This window comes from Poecilia formosa, unplaced genomic scaffold, assembly GCF_000485575.1.
Source record: "Poecilia formosa unplaced genomic scaffold, Poecilia_formosa-5.1.2 Scaffold30, whole genome shotgun sequence".
Taxonomy (NCBI): domain Eukaryota; kingdom Metazoa; phylum Chordata; class Actinopteri; order Cyprinodontiformes; family Poeciliidae; genus Poecilia; species Poecilia formosa.
In genome coordinates, this window is record NW_006799969.1 from 2,182,059 (window position 1) to 2,200,120 (window position 18,062).

At 38.7% G+C, this 18,062-nt stretch overlaps 1 protein-coding gene across 1 annotated transcript in view; it reads left to right on the forward strand.

Annotated features, from left to right (window-relative positions):
• The window catches only part of LOC103136206 (ryanodine receptor 3), a 130,986-nt gene that overhangs the window by 517 nt on the left and 112,407 nt on the right, over nt 1–18,062 (forward strand). The gene's annotated exons all lie outside the window — the stretch shown is intronic.

The window sequence follows — 18,062 nt, forward strand, 5'->3', positions numbered from 1 at the left end:
ACATTTCCTGCTGCTCATCCGGTGCCTGAGGAATTTTATGTTGTCCAGTCTTTCATTTATGGAACTAGGTGATTATTTCAATTGATAACCTGTCATTGACATGCTGTTTTCATCAGGCAGCCTTTGATAACCCTCTGCCTGTTCGCAGATCTTACAGGCGGTATATTCCCCTATTGTTTTGCGCATGGCTCGCTGTCAGCTATTGTCTTTTCCTGCAGTCTCTGTTTAAAGAAGTTATCAAGAGCAATATTTCTGATGTGGTAAACTTGCCTTTTGGACCTCGCTGCACCCTTGTTCTCATGTGCTCACAGCTGCTACTCAAACACATTTGGATTTCTCTTGAAATAACAGAAGAATTTGAGATCTGCTTAGAAATACTTGAGGAAAAAAAAACAGAAGCTATACTGAAGCCGGTTTTTAATGCATTGTGCTGCACTGGCTGGGTAAGCTGCCTGTCCCAGCAGCAACCCCAGGGGTTCTTTGCAGCATGAGCTAAGAAGCACATTTCCTAATAAAAACTAGTCCTCGTGGCTCATGCTGTTTTACTTGTTGGACTCGGAGTCAAAATAAATGCATTTATAAAAAGATAAATAAAGTAGCCCTTAAAATAACAACAGTACAACATGGATAGGCAGTGTATCTAAGCAAACAATTTACTAGTTAGTGCAGTAGAATAATAGAAACCAACAGATTGAATAGACATGCATACGGCTGATCTGTGTTGAATCGTCAGTTGAAATCTGTGAGCAGATAATGAAGCAGTGGCAATGTGGGGCTTAATCAGTGCGATGATTCTGTGAGAAAAAAAAAGATGTCACACAGACCCCTTATCTAAAGGCAAGTAAGAAAACATACTTGCTAGTTACCGTAGCACCGCTTGCAACACTGTTGCCTTGCAGGAATAAAGGTCCGGGTTCAGATTCTGGCCTGGGGTTTAAAAGTTCTCCCTGTGGGAGTCTTCTCTAGAGGCTGTCTGACTTTCAGTCCAAAAAAAACTGACTTTTAGGTTAACTGGTCTGTCTAAATTGCTCTTAGGTATGAGTGTGTGTGTGTGTGTGTGCACGCACAGAACAGAGAAAACACATTCAAATACTTGAAGATGTCACGGCGGAGAAAATTCCATTTGAAATTGATGTTGCAACAAGACTGCAACCCCAATTACATCAATAAGTGAGCGGCATTTTGGTTCTAGGCCAACAAGGTTTATGCTTTTGAGTGGCCAGCCCAATCCGCACACCTTCTTCTGTTAGAAAACAGTGTTTTTCCGAGGGAAAACCAGGAAATGCAAATGAGACGTGTGATGCAGTCCAGTTGTCATGGGCTAGAACATATGCTTATAGGTGCCAGAAATTGGTCATGCAACTAAGTGGTCGTTCAGTTTTCAGAAACATGGGTTTAAATCTAAATATCAGTTCAATAGTTCATAAGCAAAATAATTCTGAATTTTTAAAAACAGTTGCAAATTAAATGAACTAAACAATTAAAACTTGTAAAGAAAAATGCAATATGTCTATTCTTTACCACTTTCTGTTGATGGACAAGTTCATGTTTTGATTTGGAAAAACAGCTTGAAACTATTCCTAGTGCTCTTTTTAAAATGAAAATATGGATTGTAAGCTTCACTTGAATTTTTTTATACATGCTGCTGCTGCTATTGTTTTAAACAAGAATATATTTCAAAACTTAAACAGGCTTCAAATCATTGTTTACCAGCACCGCCATGGAAGCACTTGTGGTTTGGATCAAGTGCATTTCTTTTGCGGAGATTTAGCGTTGAAGTCCGCGTAAACGCTAAACGCTTACACAGATTGACAATTCGAGACACATCAGGGCTGAAAATGTATGCTTATACAGGATAGACAAAAGAGCCGGGATCTGGAGGTCTTCCAGAGAGGCCCCCCGAGATAGTAGGAGGTGTTTGGTTGCACATATCACAAGCACTGCTGCTTGTGGTCTCTCTTTATTAAGCTGCTCACAGATGCGCAACCTGCTGCGCACTGAAGCAACCACTGCATCACTGTTCTTATTTTATTTACTTTTTTTTTTTTTTACCCAAGCCACAGCCAGATCCTCTAATTTAATTCAAATTTTTGAGTCTTACATCAGGCTGCTTGCTTTAAACAAAAAATCCCCAGTATGAAAAGGGCAAGTGAAAATAAACATTATCAGAAGGACACTCTGGGTCGGTGAAAAATAACATATCTTTAGTTTATTTTCATTTATAAGGTAGCTGGAATAAAATCAATACTTACCAGCAAGTTGTGACCTGGCTTGCTCTTTACCAAGGTCGTTGCTAGCTCAGGCAAAAATGTAAGACTTGTTCTGTGTTACCTTAACACAAATCAGGCAACACAGGAACTATCTTCCACCAAGCAGTACATTCATTTGTCATGAAATGGTGAAACAAAGAAAGCAGTGAAAGGTTACAAAAAATAATACAGGAGAAAAATATAAGAAAAAAAATAATCAAAATGCAAATGTAACAAAAGAAATGTGAATAAATAAAATAAGAAAATACGTGGATAAACAAACAAAACACATCCACCTCCATGCTTTGGAGTTCCTTTTCGAATGCTGCATTTGGGTTATGTGTCCTCCTTTTTTGTGTCCATATAATTGAGTTTTATACTAATCTGCTCAAAGAACATGTTTCCTGAGATGCTGGTCTTTACTTTTGTGGCAAACTTTGAACTTCTGACCTATGTGTTTATTCTACCAAACCAAAAATGTTCCTCCTTGCGCACTTCCCATGGATCTTAAACTTATGCTGTGCCTTAAATGTGCTGCATAAGACATGCACGTTCATATCAAATGCATCAAAGGCCTGGTGTGGGTTTCTGACGTCGTAGTGTTTTTGGAGATAGTCTTTCTGAAGGCCTGAGACAGCTCTTTCAGTCTCTATGAAACTGTGGCGTTCACTCTCACTTAAACAGTCAAGAATGCTCTTTCTAGATGCTGAGTAATTATGTTCATATATGAAATGCCTATGTGTGATTTTACCTATTTTAGGTTCAAATAAACGTTTGGGTGTCATTTATTTGTCAACAGAAACGAATGTCCTTTTCTATGTTTTTCTATCTTTTACAAAAAACATATTTTAAACAGCTTTAATTGTGTGGTTATACCTCTTTAAATGTTCATTACTGTTAAAACTGTTATTGAAAGGGATCAATATATTATGTATTTATATGGACAAATATGTTAGAAAAACACAAAACCTTTCTTAAGCTCTTTTGACAACTATACATCAGTCATTTCTTTAACTCTACCGTATATAACGTCATTTCATATTTCACATTTTGCCTTTCCTGTTTGATAAATGTTTTTATTTAATGGACAGAGGAACTGCGCAGGCCCTTGTTTTCAGATTTAAAATCGTGTTCTAAACTGGTTTCTCCAGAGCCAGACTCAGTTCGAATAAAGGAAGCAAAAAGTGTCAGGCCGTTCCTTATTGAACCAGCTGATAACATTCGGGCTATTTTTCCAGATAGACAGTGAGTTTTCAGATGTACCTTCCTTTTTCTAAGAAAAACCTGATACCGCCTGCTTATTTTTTTTCCCCCTGCAACGGCACAACCTTTTAAGTGCAGCACAGAGAGGTTAACACATCAGCATGCGTGCCACTTCAAATAGAGCTGACATTTCAGCATCATTTCTTCTTTTTAAGGGCCTTGAACTTAAATGCCACACACAATGCACACTACTTTCCTCTTCAGCCAGCTGTGGTTGTTCTAAATGTATCTGTTTTGGTTCAATTTGTCAAATTCATGAAAAACCAAATAAAAAAAATGAAAAAATAAATTCCCCTCAGTTCTTGCTCTGGGAGAAGAAAACGTGAGAAAACCAACATGAACCAACAGAAAACTCCAGTTGCTTTGGAAAAGCTGGCTTTAACAGCTTGTTGCATTTCTCCACAGCAAATCAGCTGATAGACTGGATGGTGTTTGGGAGTTTTAAGTGTGCAAAGTAGTGTGTGGTGAATGCAAATGCAGAGCCGTTGCCGTGTGGCGCAGTCAGGCTGCACCAGATGTGCCACGGCAGAGCACAGCAAAGAAATTATTCATCATCTAAGCAAGACGCACAGCATAACAGTTGAGGGTAGAGAAGAGGACCATAGATACAACCTCAGCATACGAATCCGTGCATAATTTACATGTGCAAAGTCATTTCTTTAACCATGGCTTAAGTCAGCTTTATAGAAAAATACCACAAATTCCCTCTTCCAACAAATGCACAGAGACACATCTTGCCTTTACATTTTGTGGACATGTAGCTAATATTAAAATGTTTACCATTATTGGAATCGGGGAATGTGATGAAGGAGTTTTCAAACTGTCTTTTCTCTAACAACACAAAGTAATTTCCCTGGAGTGGAAGCAGAAATCACCCCTACCAGACCGCTGCCTATAAACCCAGCTCAGTGGGAGGAGAGGTGGGAAGAGGAGAGCAGGAAAAAAGAAAAAAAAGAGCTACAATATCTCTAAGCCATGGGTAATTTGATGTTGCGGGATGAGGAACGGTGCAGTTTGTGAGGCTGGAGATACGAGTAGCTTCTCCCGCAAACAGCTCTCTAATTTCAGAGGGAGAGTCTAATAAGCCTTTAAATTCTGTTTTGTCCTGTCTGCAAGCGCCCTCAGATGGTTCATCTCCATCAGCAATGGCTTCATAACAAGCAGTAGAGTGAATAAAATATTACCCTGCAGTTGCATTGCTCAGGGTGCTCATTACATAAGGGGACTTTTCCAAATGAATTGCTTTTTCTAGAGCAGAAAAGAAGAATTTAAGGCAAACTTTTGCTCCCAATTTACTTTTCTTTCCATTTAATTTAAAATCATAACGGAAGGTATTTCATACCTATTGTTATTTTTCTTATTTTATGCAAAGGTAAAATAGGACGTACACACTCCGATGCACATGAACAGCCTCTCCATCGTGAGGATCCCTGCTAGGCGAATATCAAATTCTGGGGATCTATTAGCAGTTTGAGTGGGTGTAGCGACTTTGAAAAGGCCAGACTAGGGCTGTGACTAATGCACTGTGGCAGTGCAAGGCTTGTTTATGTGAAGGCACAGACCTCACTTTGCATCCAGGCGATGATTGTCGATGCAGCACCGCAGAGGAATAATGCAATGAGCCATCACAAGCTGCTTCAGAAGAAAGACGGCGAGCGGAAGAGCCATGAAGCGTTAATTTCAGATGAAGCCTTGGCCTAAAATGCAGAGTTGTGTACCTCCTGGCTTGGTGTCTCTGTTCTATTCTTACATTGATCTTCACTTATTTTTCTGTATTTTCTTTTCTGCATTTGCTTTGTTTAATTTGTTTGTGTACCTTGTTCTGATTTTTTTTCTATTTTATGTACTGAGCTGCAACAGCTTTGTATGTTACTGTGGTTGACTCAACAGGAAGCAGATGCAGGCCAATACAGACGTAGAGAATGTGCTGAAGACAGATTTTGAGAATTACTAGGACCTCCAACAATCATCTTAAAATAAACATAGCTGAAGCATTTTTTTATTTACACTTTCCGTTTGAGTTGATCTGAGTTTCTAGGAATCTCTAGTTAGTAATCCGTGATTTTCTAGGCTTTATTGTATGATAAAACAGTTCATGTGGGACTGAATGTGTAGAAAATCACTCCCATTGCTGCGTATCATGGTGTGTCTGTGATGCCGTGTGTCTGCTTCCGTTTCAAATGCTCTGGGACCTTATCAGGAGTGTAAGGCATCAGGAACTCCTCGGAAGAGATTTGATCTTGAATAATGATGAACAACTGAAAATCGGTCGTCGCTGGGTCTTTCATCAGGATAATAACCCATAAAATGTGAACAAATCATTACATAAATTATTTACCTGCCACAAAAGTAACCTTCACATGTGGCTGTCCTGGTCCTCAGACCTAAACTCATTGAAAAACCCTATGAGGTTTGGTGAATATGAAGAAAATGGATTGTCATACTCCAATCACTGAACTGCTGTTTAAAATGTTCATGAAGGCGTATGATATGACAGAAGCCTTTCCTGAAATACTAAAAACACTTTTCTTCTGGGCTACGTGAGACTCTCCAATTGCAGTGTAGATTTTTCTTATTTGGGTTATTGGCTGAAACTAAAACTCATTCACAGTTCTGAAAATTCCAATTTCAAGAGCTCAGCTTGCACAAATGTGTGTCCCGGGTGTGTGTGTGTGTGTGTGTGTTCCTGTGCGCTTGCAGCTTTTGTGAATTGAAGTGTTGTGTGATGAAGATGGACAGATCAGATAGGCCTGTGATGTAGTGGGGAATTAAGCCAGCAGGTCTGCCTGAACACAATCCTGTGTAAAGCTCCTATAATGAGCTATTGATTGCGCCACTAAATGAAGAAATTTCCTTCGTAATGTTGGTGGCATGCAGTAAACAGGCCTGACTAATCGGGTGTTTTTAGGTAATGAATATTTGATAAGGCCATGTAAAAGACTTACTCTCACAGAGAGTTTTTTTTAATGTACGTTAGGATCTCCAGGATTGCTGCCATTTATGTTTTTAGTTTTAATATCAGGGGGACTTTGTATGACTGTGCTGACTAATGCATCTGTGATATCTTCAGTTTGAAGTTTCAGTTTCAGCTTTAGGAAACAAGCTGTGTATGAAGCTGAACAGAGACAGATTATGGAAAAAAAATACAGAATGAAGTTTACTAATGATCTAGAATGTCCAGAGTTATTAAAAATAGATTCAGAGAAGACAAAACATAAAAAGACAAATAATAAATCAAGATAACAGTTTGGACAAACTATTGTTGAACAAACCTTTACCAAGACCAGTTTTGGAACAACGCATTTAATACATGTAAACATAATTAACACAATTAGAGTCATGAAATTTACTTAAGCTGCCACATATTTCCATTTAATACTACTAGAAAATAAACAAAAAGCATCTGCAGGTCTTGACACTGAGACAGTAATAAAGAACAAAAATAGGTGTACACTCAAAAAGGTTGATTTGCTCATCTGATTTAGAAGATGCATAAAACAGAAGGTGAAATAAACAAATGGTGATATTGACTGGAATGCACGAAAACCGGGAAGTCAACTTAACAGAAGCCTGGGTATTTCTCAAATGACATGCAGTTCATTTAGGCTTGCGCCACTTATGCAACTGACATCCCCGTTACTACAGAAACAGTGTCAGCACTTGTAGGGTTTTACAGTGCATAAGAATCATTAAAAACACTGCTATTGGTAGTGCATGTGAATCATTCCCCTCCTACATAAAGCAGCTCTGGTATGTGCTGCAATTATGTCCAATGTTCTATCTCCCCGCTGTGCCTCTAATAAACCACTTAGACGAGCCTTTACTGCTTTAATCTGCTGCTGTTCAGGCGCATTTGCAGAAGGAAGTTTAGTGACTTTAGAGTCTTATGTAAACCACAAAAGTCTGAATTTTACTGCTTGAGTGCCAGCTTTGGATGGATCTCTCCTAATCGCACTAGCGACTTTAGCGATTGTCATGGATGATTTGAACTGAATTGGCTGATGATGTGTAATCGTGTAATTTTATGGGACTTTCACATTACTGCAATGTGTCTGATCCCAAGTTACTTTCTTGTTTGTCTCTAAACATGCCTGTGTTTTTGTCTGATATTGATGGCAGTGACATTGCTCATAAAAGATTCAAGATTGCACCACGGCAGCAGTGACAAGGGGACTTTTTCCCACTCTTTATTGGGCTTATTGCTGCAGAGTCAACAGTATATTATGAGTAAATGCACTCAGCAGCATGCAGGCCAAGAGATTCATGGTTGTTGCATTTGCAGCAGAGATAATCAGTAATACACATGCTTGCAAATAGATTAAGTTCCATGCATTTTCAGTCATCAACAACAAGAAATGTAGCTTTTCTTGTACTTTTTCTCAAGGCGCTCTGCAGTGCTTCTTTGGAGCTTTTTTTACAGTTTTGTTTGTACCTACCCCTGCAGGTGACAGACTGAGCAGAGGCTGTTCTTAGGCTGTGCATCGCTGCAGCATTTCTCAGTTTTTCCACATCCTTACTCCTGTTCTCTTTCAAATTAGAGAAGTGTCACTGTGGCAGTTTTACTATGAATCTGACTCTTCAAATGTCCCTCAGGAGGTTTTCAATGGCTTTCTCTCTAAAAGTATGCCAAATCATAGTCAAGAGGGTTGATTTTTTTATGGTGAACAATTTTCCTGGAAGAGGAATTCTTTTGAGTCTTTTTTACACAACCTCTTGTTTTTTCCAGACATTTCTCATATGAGTGTCCCTGTGTTGGTCAAATAAGCTCTTTGATTTAATATTTCCACTTTTCATGGCTCTATTCTTTGTGACAGCTAAGTTAATACCAAACACGCCAACCCATCTGTCATCTCTCAAAATTGTAAAAATTGATTGTGACACACTGATCTCAGTCACACAGTAGATACAACGGTGCTGTGGTTGTTCTCCGAAAGTCCACCATCATCTTCACTGGTTTGAGTGAGTTAAGCTCCAGGTGGTTCTGACCACTAGTAGACAACCCAATCATGTTTGTATGCAGACTCAGTGGTCCTGGATCAGATGCTTACTAACTTCAGGAATTCCATGGATGGTTCCACTGACGAACTGCAACATCTCTTAATTACTCTGATATCCTTGATCTGTTCCTGGCCACTGTCCCCACTGCAGTGACGAACGGTGTATGTAATCTTTCATGTTGACATCGGAAGAGAGGAGAAAACAAATATCTTCTTCTTCTTCTTGTCGATTTTATGGCGGTTGGCAAGAAACTTTTAGTAGCATTAGAAAACAAATATATCACTGTACTTTACTTATTTACTGTGTGGCTAGCTCCATGGCTGGCTCAGTGTGTCTTACTCTGCAGTTGTGGAGTCGCAATGTTTGGGATCATGAGCGCCCCCTGCCATGAGGCAAGAGAACTGCCTGCCTCACCTCAACTCTGTTCTCTGCCGGTGGTGTCACAGCTGGTGACAAAAAAACACTGTACATTATAGACATAAGCTAAATTATGGAAAATTGTTCCATATATTAAATGTTTTTTTAACCATTTTATTGCCGGCGTACAGACAGGACGAACATGCTCCCATAGAATGGCAGCCAGTGCAGTTCGCGAGGTTGCACAATCCCAGGTGAGGCTCAGCTCACTGCTGCCTCACTGGAGCATTTGAATGGGAAAATGCGAAAATCCAGTGATTTTGAAGAAAAAAATCATCAGAATTGGTTAAGTAAAAAATAGGTACTTTATAGTACAAACCACAGGGTGAAAATAGCAATATAAATGATTTTATTATTATTATTTTTCCATGATGACAGGTGAGGCACCTGCCTCCCCTGACCGCACGTCACTGCCCCACTGTGGTAAGAATCTTATGTATTTTCCTCAGATGTGAAAAGAAACCTGGTTTACTATTGTATGTGCAAAAGGTTTTGGTTTGCACCCGCTCCCAATTCCTGCCTATTGGCTGGAGTGAGATGAAGCAGGCATTGATCAGAAAGTCCCAAAGTGGCCCAGGTGACATTGTGATATGCATCTTTTAAAGCTGTGTAACAGTAGCCCAACGTTTTTATCCCTTGTGGAACACCTAATATGCTTTCTGTATTTAAGAAGTTGATTGGAGGGGTTTGTGCTGCTAAATGACAAGAAAAAAAAAAAAAAACGAATGCTGAGAAAGTATGGATGTCCCGGTCCCCCCCCCCCGACATCTGTTTTCAGCTTAGTAAGCTTTATTTAAGCTTCTGATGTGGTGGGATGTAAACACCAGTAAAAACAGACGAGGAGAATTCATGTCTTCTGCAACACAGCAAGATCAGTACATCAACTTTCATTTATGTAAAAGCAGATTTCATCTCTCTGCTCTTTCCCCAGGAGCTCTGTGCTGTGGTCCACTTGAAACAGCTGGAAGCCTGGTATCACAGTACCGGCTGCGCTCACTGAGGCAAATTGTGAAACAGAGGGCAGTAGATCTGATGGAAGTCTGAGTTTGTCCATTTTGTTAGCGGACATTAGCCAGGTGGATTGATGCTAATGACGAAGCTTCACAGCCAGGCACACCTTTTTGTGCCATGTTTACATCTCTCCGCTAAATCCCATAGAGAGCTACGACTCCACTAACTAAGGTATCAGTGAAGTTGAGGTTGATGAAAAATGATAAAAAGATGCCCAGAGAAGACTGACTGATGCTTTGGAGTTTCTCTCTGGAATAGAACTGAGTAAAAAAGATACCTTTCATTGTCCCACATTGGGGAAATTCAAGTATAACAGTAGCAAAATGACAGGACGTAAAGGCTTTTAGATTCACACACAGATGAAAATATATATATATAAAAACTAACTAAATAAATAATATTGCTTTACGGTAAAGTCAAGGATTAAAACATTTACCATTTTTGTTAGCAGTGAGTCTAACAGAGGAAGGAGATCCTATAATCCTCCTTTGTGCACATAGGATGCAAGGAAAGTGAGAGTGACCAAAGAATGGTGGCAAAGAGTAGAATAAAGACAAAAACATGCAAAGTATAAGAGAGTGAAGCACTGAGGCTGCCATCGACAGCACAATCTATGATGTATGCATTTCTTGGTATAGTTCTACTTAATGAAAAATATTGGAGGTTTGAGGCAAAATTAAGCAGCTACATGAAATCTCTTTTAGGTTTGGAGACTTAACTTTACAGAATTCTTCCTTTAGGAACTGTTTGGTCTCAAGCCGATCAACTTGTGAGCAGAGTTCCAGTAAAATATTACGACATCTGTAAATAAATACATGGGAAGGATCAAGCCCATCAAAACATGTTAGCCAAGAAACAGGTTGTGGAACTGAAGTGTTTTGAACAGAACTAAATTAATCAATCTCTAGCAACTGGATACATTTTTTATCAAAGAAATCACACAAAATATTGAAATGTTGCCCCAGATGGTCCAAGGGTGGAAAAGAAGGAAACATGGCATTTTCTTTCCAGGCTAAACAAGCTGTATAAATTGGCTAAGTCAACGGCACCCATACCTCACGTTGACATTCTTGGCTATATAACCAGTTCCTTCACTTCCTTGACCTAAAACAAAAGATAATCTCTTTTCCTGTACCACTTGGGACTTCCTCTACTGTCATACAGTTGAGAAGCGAGTAAAAAAACAAGCTTGACTTCCACGCACTGAAAGGCTACAAGGCTGTACCTATTAGTGCTGTTGTCTCTTTTTACCTCCATTGAGGATCAGCCACTAAAAAGTCAGCACATTGCTGATCTGGGAGGTAGAAGCAGCCTCTTCATACCTTCCTGTGCTCTGCTACAACGAATTCACTCAGGAAGTGAGGCTGCATTTTGTGAACAGAACTAGTGGACAAGGGAAATAGTTTGCTCTTTTTGTTCTCTAGGGCCTACCGTGGTGCAGTAACATTTTGTCCCTCAGCATCGCCTGTGCGATTCTGTAGTCAGTGAGAGAGTGCGATAACATAGCAACCTCTATCCCATGGTAATTGTATCGCCTCAACTTGAACCTTCTGGGAACATTACAAACATCTTAATGTCCTGTGTTATTCTTAAGTATGTGCTGTTGAAGCCTAAAGGCAACTGTACTTGAGTCAGACAATGAGTTACTGGAAACACCTGGAGCATTGATTCTGGCCTTACTTACTACAGCCACATCTGCATTCTGGCTGTACTTACTACAGCCAGAATCAATGCTCAGGACTATTGAGTCCTGATCCATCAGATTTCATTGTCCTCAGTCAAGATTGAAATTGATAGTATTCCTGGATGGAGATGGAGAGTTTTTTTTTGTTGTTTTTTTTTATTGTTTGTGAGGAAACATCTGTCAGTTTCTTCCTGTTTACTTCTACAGAGTTCACCAACGGTACTGCATAGATGACATTCGTAGCACTCCATCTATTTTCTATTGCAATATCTGTTTGGAAAAACATTCATTCATTTTTAATGATTTTAACATCTGTTAGTTTTATGGAAGTTGTGAGATTTGCCAATTAACCAAGCCAACGGCTTACAGTCTCTTTTACCGCTTGGCCACATCTGCAATAAGCTTAGGAATATTTTGGTGGACCCTCTGATTTTTAACCAATTTTGTCCTAGAATATCTTTTCTAGGCGTAGGATTTATAGGAGCCCTAAATCAGGAAATAAGGGAATTAAGCACTTACTTTGGTGTTCATTTAAAGGCACTGCCAACAAAGGCAGAATACTGCTGTAGGTGTTTAAAAAAAAAAACCCATTTTACTACCTCCCTGCTAAGAAATTCAGCCTTAATACCTCCAGACTAAAGGTATGTCATAATCAGCCTGCAAGGCTCAATTCAACGCTGTATAACCTTTCTCCTCAGATGACCTGCTATATGCAGAGCCCATTCATGTCACATTGACTTGTTTTACAGTATCTGCAGAGTGTAAAACGAAAACCAAAATCAACTGCAAAAACATTGGAGGACATGCAAGAGTTGGCTGCATCACCTTAGGCTATTTGTTTCACAGAGATCGCCGTACCTGTCTAATCTGGAAGATGGATTGCCTTGGTCCATATGGCTACTGCTGTTCACAGCTGTATAGTCTGAGTGTATTGTGATTGGGTAATTATGTTGCCCACTGTGATTAGAGTACCCAGGTCTGAGGCACAATATGTGCCAGACAACTCTCATATACACACCTACACACTCTGAAGCAGCTTTAGAAAATCAAATATGCACAGGACTGTTGAACTGCCTCATTTTAAATTATCCCATGGTGATATGAGAGTATGTTTTTGTTAACTTCTTGAAATTCAAGATGAGCCCTGTGTAAAAAGCATTTTGAGCAGGTCCATGCTCTCTTGCTGTTATGGGCTTAGAAATGTGAGCTAGAAACCTGAACTGATGTTGCATATCATAGCATTAGATCTGAAGCACAAAGTTTAGAAATGAATAAAACCAATTTCTCCACATAGTAAAACCTCCTAGTGCAGTACAGGCTGAATCTGCATACACTGTGTGTCTTCAGCCTGCATCCTAGACCATCCAGCAACAAGATGTAAGGCTGTCACCCTCTGGAAAGCCCTTAAAGGAAGCCAAAATTTCACCTCGCGTCAACTTTAATTTGCTGTGTTTTCTTGGCCCTGGCGATGTTGTTGATGTGTCTGTCTGTGTGCGCTTTCTTCTCTCCTTCTGTGCTGCACTGGGGGCAGCATGTTCAGCAGTTTGCCCCGAGATGAGAGCATTAGCAGTCCCATTTACACAGCAACACTGAGTCATGAGAACAAAGCTTTCCTCCTCTGGTCCAAAGTTTTTTTTTTTTTTTTGTTCCCTTTCTCTTTCCATCTCCACTGCTGTCACACCAAAGTGTGTGAGCGCATTAGGCTACAAGGCTGTGAATCACTACAACAGTAAACCAGTAATCTGCACCAGAATATTCTGGAACAAACATATCTCGCCTGACAGGACTATCTTCTGATACTGTAGCAGCATAATGTGAATTTACCCTTTTGTTAGCTATTTATATTGAGTTTCTAAGAGCAAACATGTTTTTGTGCAACCACTGTTTTAATCAAATATGTTTACATGAAGATATGCTGTACCGTGAAAAAAGTCCAAGGTCAAGTGAGTCATTCTTTAATGTTTTTATTTCCGTTTCAAATCATACTGTTGTGAAGTCTTTTTTTATTCCCGATTTCTAATCTTTAATCAAGCTTCATGAATTTTATCCAATGTCTTTCTTGGAATGTTATCTAATTAACTTGAAGACAATTGGTTTTATAAATAGAAATATGAAAAGTTGATTCACCTATTGTTGCAAATATATCTTTGAGTTTTGGGGGTACACCTTTATCATCTTTGCACATCAGCAGTCTGAATATTTTGGCAATTCTACTGCAATTGCTCAAGATAATTAAGGCTGATTGAATAGGTTGTGATCTTTGGGTTTCCATTTTCCCAAAGACCCTTAATTTGACTTTAGCTTGTAACTCGACTTAGCCAATCGAAGACAGAAATGTGCTTTGATTGAAAACCTTCCATATGCACCGCTGGCTGGATCTGAACAGGTGATTTCCTGCTGGAAACTGAAAGAGAGTCATTTTGAGTTTTGCAGCTTCCAACAGACTTTCAGGACTGCTCTGTATTTAACTCCATTTAGCTTCTTGTCTCACCATGCAATCCTTGGCAGGTTCTCAAAATAATGGTCTTCTGCCCAATTTCTTTTCTATTTTTAGATGCTGAATTGTGCCATAAGAAATGCTCAAAGCTTTCGATACTGTTTTGTAAAAATAAACCTGCTAAACCTGAATTTCCAGCATCTGATAAGCTAAATGCAATTCCTGAAACACATTATTTTCTAATACAGTTAATTCTGCACATAATGCAGTTATTCTTTGTTTTTTTGTCCACTTTTCTTGTTTTTTAGAATGCTGGTAAATATACAGTCATTGTCAGTTGAAAAGGAGTGAAGAAACTGTTGAATCATGAAGAAAATCTTTCAAAAAACCTTCAGAAAATCATTGACAATTTTAAGAAATTACAAGGAGGTGTTACTCCTTAAAAGCGCTGTAAAAAATTAAGGATGGTTTAAAACTTTTATAAAGTACAGTTAAAAAATAAACTAATTTTTGTGAGCTCATAGTTCATGTGTGTGTGATACACCAGAAAGTTGGAGTGTGTATATAAAGAGCGTATACCAGTGCCCAGCTGCATGTTTTCCTGTAGTACCCACCCAGTAGTGTCAATCTGTCCTGCTACAAAGTCTCTGTATTTGAGCCAGTTTCTAAACAGTGTTCACAGGTAGCATGCCCCAGGTGATGATGAAGACTTATTACCCATTACGCTGCAAAGCAGTGCCACATGGGGACAAAGACAAGTGGAGGCAAGTGCAGTGGTTCCCTGCTCTACTGTGCATGTGGATGAGAGCTTTTTCCATCACTTTACTTGTTCCTTTCCTTTCTTCCTCCTTCTCCTTCTGTATGTCTCTTTACCCTTGAGCCTCATCCCAAGGGAGCACTTGGATCAGCTTGATGTTGATTCACCAGATTCTTTGGCACTGCATCAACCTAAAGAGGACAGGGCAAATCTGACCTCAAAGAGCGAAGCTGAAAGCTGTTGCAGCTGCAGGAGGGAAGTCTGGATTTTATCACCACATGTCTTTACTTTGATGGGATATACTTAGTAATAGCAATTTCCTCTTAATGGGGAGTATAATCAACTTTTCTGTGTGGATATCGTTTAGGTATTTACATGCCACGTGCAGGTGAACACTTTAGAATAGAACTGTTCTAAAGTACCATTAATTCATAGTTGAGTGAGCTATAGAAGTCTTCTTTTAAAAAGGTAAATAAATCTGTTTTTTTTTTTTTTTTTTTGGTCAAAATATAAAACAGCAGTTATAATAACTAGTTGTTATTTTCCAGTCTTAAGGGACTTGACACATACTTGTTTTATGTCAAATAGGCAAGTTGCTGAGATGACTTACAGTGCTGATGTAGCATAGTGTAGGTGTTAGCAATAAACAATAACTATTACTGAGACACTAACTATTCCATTTCATAGGAATGCATGCAGATATAATAAGAAGAAATTTTTGTATCATGAAAATTGTGTGCAATATAAAATGGCTAATATTATCAAGCTTTTATTAAAATGTAATGAAATTATGTAAAATGTATTATCACACAGTCAGCAGCTTTAATATTTTTATTGAACTGATATAAACTGTACTAATACTAACAGTAGCAATAATAATGTGCCACGAGTTCTTCTGTTACCGCCTGATGATGAGTCATTAATGAGCTCTTGGAGTAATTTTGGTCGGCCACTGTGGTTCCCTGGAGTCACAGCCTCCAGACTGACAGATGTCATTTGGTTTATAATAAGTTCTTGAATTTCTTTAGATCAGAGAAAGATGTACTTGCTGATATAGTTTAGCCTACTTCATTCTGTCAAAGTGGTTAGAGTTCTTTATTTTATAAGCCTGAAAATAATCAGACTGTGCAGAGATTGCTGAACGTAAATTTATATTTGCCAAAAAACTGATAAATTGATGTTAATTCATAACATAAAAAGCCGCCCAGCTACTTTTCTACATAGGACCACAATGGTTTGGATATAGCATTTTTATCTTCATAAAGCAAATCATGATTTAAAATCTTCAGTTCCATTCACCATGTCAATCTTTATCTGACAATTTGATGATCTGCAAAAGAATGACAAAAAAAAAAAAAAAATCAAAAACAGAAGACATCTGTTGGGGTTAGTACTGTATGCTTAAGGCTCTTAAAATGAAAGTTTGAAAGAAGATGTGCAGAGTTCATCTGGTGTGTCGATTGCTTTGACAAAACACACACCGATCACACTGCTTCAGGGAAAACGCCTTTCCTTTTGTTTTGGCTTTCCTGTCAAGTGTGATCAGACCTTCAGCTTTAATCCCAGTGGTTCAGCAAATCTGACAAGTAGCCAAGAAGTTAAACCATACTAAGAAATTCAGCTAAAAGTTAACTCACTTTGGGTACTGGAGATGGAGGACTACATGTGTTGTTTCTTTTTTCTATATGTAAAGACAAAAACATTTACATGAAGTTGTTTTTGCAGTTTCCAAACTACAGTTACAGTAAAGGCTTTGTTCTCTTTGCTGGTTGAAATATCCCTGCTTTAAATTCAATCTGTTCTGCTTTCAACCGAGATGGTGCGTTTGATGAGCAATGGAAAAGTAAAAGGTTTTAAAGTTACAGTCACCTCTTTAAATGGTGATTTTATTGTAAAAAAAAAAAAAGCAACAGAAACCTTGTTTTTTTATGGTAACTAACTATTAAGGCAATCTGCTCATTGTTTTTTGTTTTTGTTTTTTTTACTTAAATTACTGCTTTAAAAAACTGTGGTGTCTCCAGGATAAACAGAAAAACTCATAGCCACAGCACTGTGTCCTGATATTGCACATAATAAATGTTGTACAATCTACTTTTTAAGCACTAAAGCAGTTGTATTGCAAAATTACAAAGCTGATACACTCTCAGCACAAACATTAAATTCAAACGCTTTAACATTATCCTGAAGACGTATGGGTTTTCTCCTTGAGAGCAGGTTTTGTTTTCAGCGGGCTGCAGTAAAATAGTATTTGCAAATGTACATGTGTAAATAACTGTAGGGGTAGAGAAGACAGATCCATGTGATTTTTTCTAAACACGTTTTTATGCTGAAAATGAATGTTGAGCCTTTTTTTTGTCAAAGAAATGTTTAAAATTTCAAATGGGAGGGCAGAGTAAATTTGAACAAAGTTTTCTGGGACCTGCTCTTCTCGTTGTGTCGTTCTGTTGATGCTCAAGCTGTGCAGTGTCTTCTTTAGAGACACATTCAAGAGACGTTTAGATTTAGATTTTCCTCAGATCTTGCACCACTGACCCATTCAAAGTTAGAGAGAACATCACCCTTCATACAACCTAATGTCTCTGTCTATGAATGATTGATAGTAGTGAGTCCTCTGAGTCCCCGGTGTGTGTAAATCAAGTACAACAGGAGGTGGGTGAGTAAGGCTTAAATGTAGGAAGAATGAGATGGAAGCAAAGACATTTGAGTTGCCTTCTCTGATTAAAGAGGTGATTCTGTTTGTGTGTGAGCTGCTTGGTGCTCAGACAGGCAGCAAGGCAATGAGTGGATCAATACAGACCTATTGTGGGCCGAATCAGCCCGGTGCTTTCTCTACCAACAATGAGACTAATGGTATGTTCTATCCAAGCCAAGTGTTGGGTTGCCATAAAGGGCTATTAATTTCAATCTACATCTGAGTTGAATAACATTTTTATATTGATTTGTGCAAGTTAGCATCATCCAAAGCCTTTGCCATAAAACCCATGAATGACACTATCAATTCCAGTTGTCAGTGCTCGCTCTTGCGCATCTTCTCCCTCCGGCATATACTGTACAGTAAAATCTGCTGTATGGATAAAAACACAAACTATAAACCCAAACCTCCACCGTCCGTAATCAATAGTTCAATAAAAAGTCCTTCCAGTCTCTTCTTTAAAATTGTATTCATTATTTATTGGCTACTTTTATCTTTGATCTGGATAGCTTATTATCCAGTGTGTGCTTGACAAACGAGGGCAGCGGAAAAGT